Here is a 6881-nt window from a genome sequence, read left to right as displayed (position 1 = left end):
GCTTGTCACGCATGCACGTTCGGCGGATCCCCTCACAGGCTCTGTCGAGGTATGTAATAATCTGCCGGGACAAGAGGGGGTGTTATTGCTAACACTGCCATCTCCTTCTTTCCCCACAGTGTTGAGAAGCCATAAAAACCTCCAAAAAGGAAGGAGTCATTATTGTCGCGAGCAACTCGCCAAACCTTGGCCAATCAAGCCTGAAATCTCTTTGTTTTTTAATTGAAATCCACATAACTGGAAGTAATACATGCCATAGAGCATTATCTTTTTTATTCTGGTTTGTTTTTTTGTGTCTTCGAACAATAAATGGGGCGACCTGGTTGGCTCCCCAAATTTTGTCATCGCATGGAGCTGTCATTCCTGCACCCGGCCACAAACTAAAACGAAGACCTCCAGGATTTTTGATCACTTGGAAGAAAACTTGTCAACCTGAAGTAGTCCTAATGGTGGGACGAACTGCTTTTCAGTTCTTAATGATCCGGACAAATACACTCCATCTGCATAGACTTGTCCGCTAATCCATGCAGTCGCTTTTTAAATAATTTTGGCTATCTGTGGACTTATTGTACTTTTTTGTCATTTCAATAAGGATGGTTTATGTTTTGATTGTGAATTGTACATTTGCAGTCTTTATGTAGGTGTTAGGTATTAGGGAGGGTGTTGCTCGAGGGGTATTGGTTATGTTGTGTGTTATTTAAATAAAAAATTAGGTTATAGCATTAAAACTGTTGAATTTAAATCATCTGTGGTGGGTTGGCACCCTGCCCAGGATTGGTTCCTGCCTTGTGCCCTGTGTTGGCTGGGATTGGCTCCAGCAGACCCCCGTGACCCTGTGTTCAGATTCAGCGGGTTGGAAATGGATGGATGGATTTAAATCATGGGACATTATGTTGAAAATATTTAACACATTAGTGAGACTGCATCTGGAGTATTGTGTGCAGATGTGGTCACCACTCTACAAAAAAGACATAGCAGCACTTGAAGCTGTGCGGATGAGAGCAAACAAGATGCCAGGACTTAAGGACATGTCCTACTGTGACAGACTCAGAGAATTAAACCTGATTAGTCTGAGCCGAGGAGACTGCATGGGGACCTAAGTCAGGTCTTCAAAATCCTCAAAGGCATTGATAAAGCAGAATTCTTTCAACTAAATGGTGAATCATTGGTGGAAATTATAAGAAAGTGCATTTAGAACTGAAAACAGAAAGCACTTCTTTACACAAAGAATTGTGGGAACCTGGAACAAACTACTGACACATGGAAACTGAAGCAGAATCCTTGGCTACCTTTAAGAAGGATCTGGATAAGATATTGGAAAAGTTTAGCTATGAGCTAAACAAACACACTTGATAATCAGAATGATCTCCTCTTGTTTGTCAAATTTCTTAGGTTTTTATTTAACATTTACTATTTCAATTCAAATATATTAGTCTAACCTTTCTGTTTATTTCCAAAATTTTTAAAAGTTGTCAACTTTCCATCACTCAAGCAACCACACTATATAAATTAAATCGTAAGCCATTTGGATGTCTGTACATTTGTTCGCTAATCACAAGACAATGGCAGAAAAGATTTTCTCGAAATTTTACATGTTCCTTGCTATTGGTCCATCTTAATATGTAGGTTATATAGAGTATCCAAGAGAAAGGATGTAACACAAGAGGGGCAACCCAAAAACCTGCACCCACGTGGGGACTACAATTCCCATCATGCAGCAGGAGTGCTTGTGATTTGATAAACTTTATTAATCCCCAAGGGGAAACCGTCTTGCTGCCTGACGTTTGGGGGTCAGAGCACAGGGTCAGCCATTGTATGGCACACCTGGAGCAATTTTCAAGGTAAGGGCCTTGGTCAAGGTCCCAGTGGAATATAATCCTTTATGGCACTAACAGGATTTAAACCAGCAACTTTCCAGATACCACAGAGCCACCACTCTGCCTTATGATAGAGGACATCATCAACAGCAAAATGTTTTCTAAAGGCCAAAGCTGCAATCTCAAAGACCACCGATACGTACAGCACTTTCTTCTCAATTAATCCGGATAGCAGTTTCATTTTCTCACTGGATTAAAGCTTTTGTCCAAGAGAACGTCTTAAGGTCTCATCTTGGGTTGTGCTTCTCCATTTTGAATTTCCAAGAGAAAGTTTATCCCTGTTTAGTTGTACCCAGGTAACACCGGGTACTGTGGCTAGCATATCATAAAGTATTCAGGTGCGATTCAGAGGTATTAACCCAGTCTAGTCCACAGAATGTTTTGTTGACTTCCTCAGAAAAATAAAACGACCACCAGGATGAAGTAAGAAGAAAACGTCAAATCAAGAATAAAAATATAGACATGCCACGGCCTCTGGTTTGAATCACAGTGTCATCAGCAAAGCTAATTGGGGAGATGACGCGTGCACTCTGCTCCATGCTGCCTGAGCACATATAATAAATCCTCCATGTTACATGCCTTGATGTGATGGCTGCTCTGATCACCCATTAAGCTGTACAAAGGCTGCAACCAATCTACCAGTCACTCTAAAACGTTTAAATGATGGCCACATCGGGGACTCCAATAAATATTCTGCTCTCCCGCCCTCTCCTGCGCTCACTCGCTCGCTCTTTGACTTTCACGTAGTGTGCTTTATGCTACTTTTTACTAATATAATGACAATGAGATTTTTTATTTTCCACTTCCAGAGTTTGGGAGACCATTAAGTTGCCATGGTGATATGAAATTGAACATTTCTCAATAATTCTCACTACATTCAAAGCGTGTTCAAATCTTTCTAAACGTAAATATGCTATTTCAGGTGTTTTAAAATGTAAAAAAGTGTAATTTGTGGAAAAGCAATAACGGGATAATGTGGTAAAAATGTAAAAGAAAGAAAAAAAAGCAAAGCGCTGAATAAAAGACACGCTGAACTGTTGATCATTCACCCACATGAAAAGAAAGCAGGCCTCTTTCATAAGCATATTTCTCAAAACGAATGGAAAGTGAATATTGCAATTGCTTACATAAGATAGTTGACAGGCTCCGGCAAATATTTATTAAAAGCAGCAGCAGCTTAGAGAGCAAACGTTCAGAACTGGAAAAAGTCTATCCATTCATTTTCTGGACCTACGTTTTCCAGTTTAGGGTCATAGGATGATGGACCCAATCCAGCAGTACTGGACACAAGGCAGGAGCCAACGGTGAAAGAAACACCAGGGGAATTACAGAACACACACACACCAGACCCATTGTAGGATCACCCTTCTACATTACATGGAGAAAATTAACTCCAGCAAGCACCACAGAAACAGTGGCTGGTCTAGAATTTGACCTCAGGTATCTGCAGCAGCCGAAACCAATGTGCCACCCAAAACCAAAAAAGGGCAGTAAAATAGCCAATAAGAGGAGAAGTCTTCATACAAATCATTTTCATATGAGCCAAAGCTGTCTGAAAACATATTGCTTTCCTTTCCAGTTAGCCTGAGGCATTGCAAAATGTCCGGCTAATTTACCTATAATATATACACACACACACACATATGCATGTGCTAGCTGTGCTACCTGTCTAAGGCAGGTTGAAATCTAATTAGTCAATGTAAACCTCAGCATTAACATTTGTAGTGCACCGTGCAATACATACTGTATGTCTCTGTTATGCCATTTGGAGACATAGCAAAAGAAACACTTATCCTTTTATTAATATGTATATTATATATATATATATATATATACAGGGTAGGATTCAAAAGTAATGAGCCTCATTTTGTTCTGACGTACCTCGCCGCGCGCCCCACTTGCCAGCGACGGTGGGTGTTGGCTTCACAACGCAACGGAGCTCCTACCGCTCCGAGCTTTCAGAGCGGTAGGATCGGCCTTGACGGGAACCCCTGTGCAGTAGTGCATTACACGGCGGAATGGAAAGTTCGTTAGAGCAACGGTATGCGTTGAAGACGAAGACCATGCTCATTGCCTTCTTTGGAGTGAAGGGGATCATCCACTACGAGTTTGTCCCACAAGGACAGACCGTGAATGCTGCTTTCTACTTGGAAGTCCTGAAAAGGCTGAAAAGAAGCGTCGCGCACAAGCGAAGGGACATCAAGGACAGCTGGAAGTTTAACCACAATAACGCGCCCAGCCACACCACCTTCATCGTGAGCGCCTACCTGGCCCGGGTGAACGTTCCGGTGGTCCCCCAGCCTCCCTACAGTCTGGACGTGTCGCCTTCTGACTTCTTCTTGTTTCCGTGCTTAAAATCAACGCTGAAAGGAAAATGCTTCGACTCGATCGAGGACATCCAAGCAAATGTCAAGGCAGCCCTTGCAACCATCCCGGAACAGGCCTACGTGGACGCCTTCGAGTCATGGAAAAGCTGCCTAAAAAAGTGTATTGATGCAGGAGGTGCCTATTTTGAAGACTATTAATTAGTTGTACCGATTTGCTCAATAAATTTGTCTTTTTGAACAAAGGCTCATTACTTTTGAATCCTACCCTGTATATATATACAGTATATATGGTTGAAATAGTTTTACTGTCAAATAATGCAAAGAGTATGCAACATGTGTTTCGCCCTAATCCTGGGCTCATCAGGCGTACACACTCACTGCACCCCCCTCTCGGGGAACCGAACCGAACCATACTCTTTGCATTATTTGACAGTAAAACTATTTTCAACCATATATTATATATATATATATATGGTTGAAAACAGTAAAACTATTTTCAACCATATATATATATATATATATGGTTGAAAATAGTTTATATATATATATGGTTGAAAATAGTTTTACTGTCAAATAATGCAAAGAGTATGCATACTCTTTGCATGATTTGACAGTAAAACTATTTTCAACCATTCTATGATCTGCTTCTCGCAACTGAAAGAGGGCACCATGGCGGATGTTAGCCGACTTGCCGACCAACCACAAGCGTTAACTGGTAGGGAACCACCCATACAATCAGATTGTGATTCAGACTACAAATGCCATGAATATATATATATAAAATGTAGTATAATTTAACACAGGCATATCATGGTGCACTTTCATAGTTGGACCATGAGTTAACTGAACAAGTTAGATTTTATTTATTTATAAATTAGGGGGAAAATCCCCCTGCTCACTTCACTCGCCCACCCCCCCCAAACCCTACCCTCCTCCTCAGGGCGCGCTTTGCACCAGCCACTTCGCGTCTGTTGCCGCTCGTGTTGTGAAGGGTTGGGGCTGAATGTACTCTAAGGAGATGCGGATGGATCAGCTGCTGGCACACTGCTGCCGAGCTGCGTGTTCTGCTTGTCGCGCCGTGCGTCGATTATTTAAAAGCCTGTACAGCAGCTGTCCTTTTGTCTCACTGCTTTGTCTCGCGGGACTTTAAAGTGTCTTCCGAGAGGATTGTGTCTCGACCCAAGTTTTTTTTATTATAATAATAGAAAGATATATTACCTAACCCAGCCACAGGGGATGCTCAAACCAATGTGTTTCTTCATGCCGGTCCCAAGCCCGGATAAATGGGGAAGGTTATGTCAGGAAGGTCATCTGGTCTAAAATTTTGCCAAATCAATATGCGGACAACAATTTTGGATGATCCACTGTGGCAACCCCAAACGGGTGCAGCAGAAAGAAGAAGAAGAGAGATATATTACCTATATCTATATAAATAAAGTTAAGACTGTCTGTCTTTCTGTCTGTATGTCAGGACATCACTGTGAGAACAACTCAAGGGATTTAAATGAATTTTATATGTATATTGGTCTTGGTTCTGGTCAAAATATAGTATACCTTTTTAGCATGGGGATGGCTTCTTTCTTCAACAAATGCAACAAATTATTTTCTTACATTTTTGAGTTCCAAACCAAGGATGCATACAAATAGATTTTCATGAAAGTTTCATGGATAAATTAAACGACCTTCTTATAAAGCAGTTTATGCATCACCCCAGGGCAAATTCATGGGATTTGACAGTAAATCATTTATGTTGAGGGGTACACCCTGTTGGAGGTGTACTTTCAGGAGAATAAAGTCAGTTGATTTTGTTGCTTCTATTTCATTTTTTATTCGTTTTCAAATATTTTGCCTTCTAGAAAGAGAACCAATTTAAATCTGCTGATGCCAGACGAACACATCTGATGTGGGATTTTGAAAGCCAAGGACAGCAAAACAACCGTGTATTTATTTATTCAAGTTATTAAATCAAATGCTGTTAATTCTTCTACAGTTTTGAAGATGTAATCATAGACGGCTAACGCATGCCTATACGTAAATAACAAATTTAAAAAAACATGACTTACTGTACGTGCAGTAATCCTGGCATCCAGTTCTGGTGCCCACACAACTGGGTAATGGAAAAAGTAGCTTAATAAAATAGACAGACATTTTTAGACATCATGGCCAGGTTGGTTCATGGTTCCTTTCCTAGCCAGGAGGCCATAGTGGATGAACAAGGAGAGATTACCTATCCAAAATAAATTCTCCCCCAGTGCAATAGATGGCAGTGCTCCTCTGGTTTGGACCCAGTATGGACACCCGCAGGAATCCATGGGATTCATAGTTCTGAGGAACAACCCCGTTGGGTGCCGCCAAATGGCGCTGCAGGGCGAAGAATTCCCTGTTTCGTAGGATTTATCATGACCTGGAAGTGCTTCCTCCGTTCAGTTTTTATGGTACCAGAGGTACTCCCTGGTCCAACATAAAAGGACGCTGTCAATACTCCTCCAGTTGAGTTGGAGTCGGGTGGAAGGAGGACAAAGCTCACCTGGGAGGTGTGGAACAGAGAAAGAATTGTGTTACGGTTTGTCTATGCCTTGTGTAAAGCCTTTCTACAAGATATTTCGTATAAATAAACTAGAATTTGTATCAGTGAGGTTGTGTCTGAGGTTTGGGGTGTTTCAATGCCCCCTACTGG

The sequence above is a fragment of the Erpetoichthys calabaricus genome, chromosome 11 (genome assembly GCF_900747795.2).
Source record: "Erpetoichthys calabaricus chromosome 11, fErpCal1.3, whole genome shotgun sequence".
Taxonomy (NCBI): domain Eukaryota; kingdom Metazoa; phylum Chordata; class Cladistia; order Polypteriformes; family Polypteridae; genus Erpetoichthys; species Erpetoichthys calabaricus.
Note: the sequence above shows the minus strand (reverse complement) of the source record.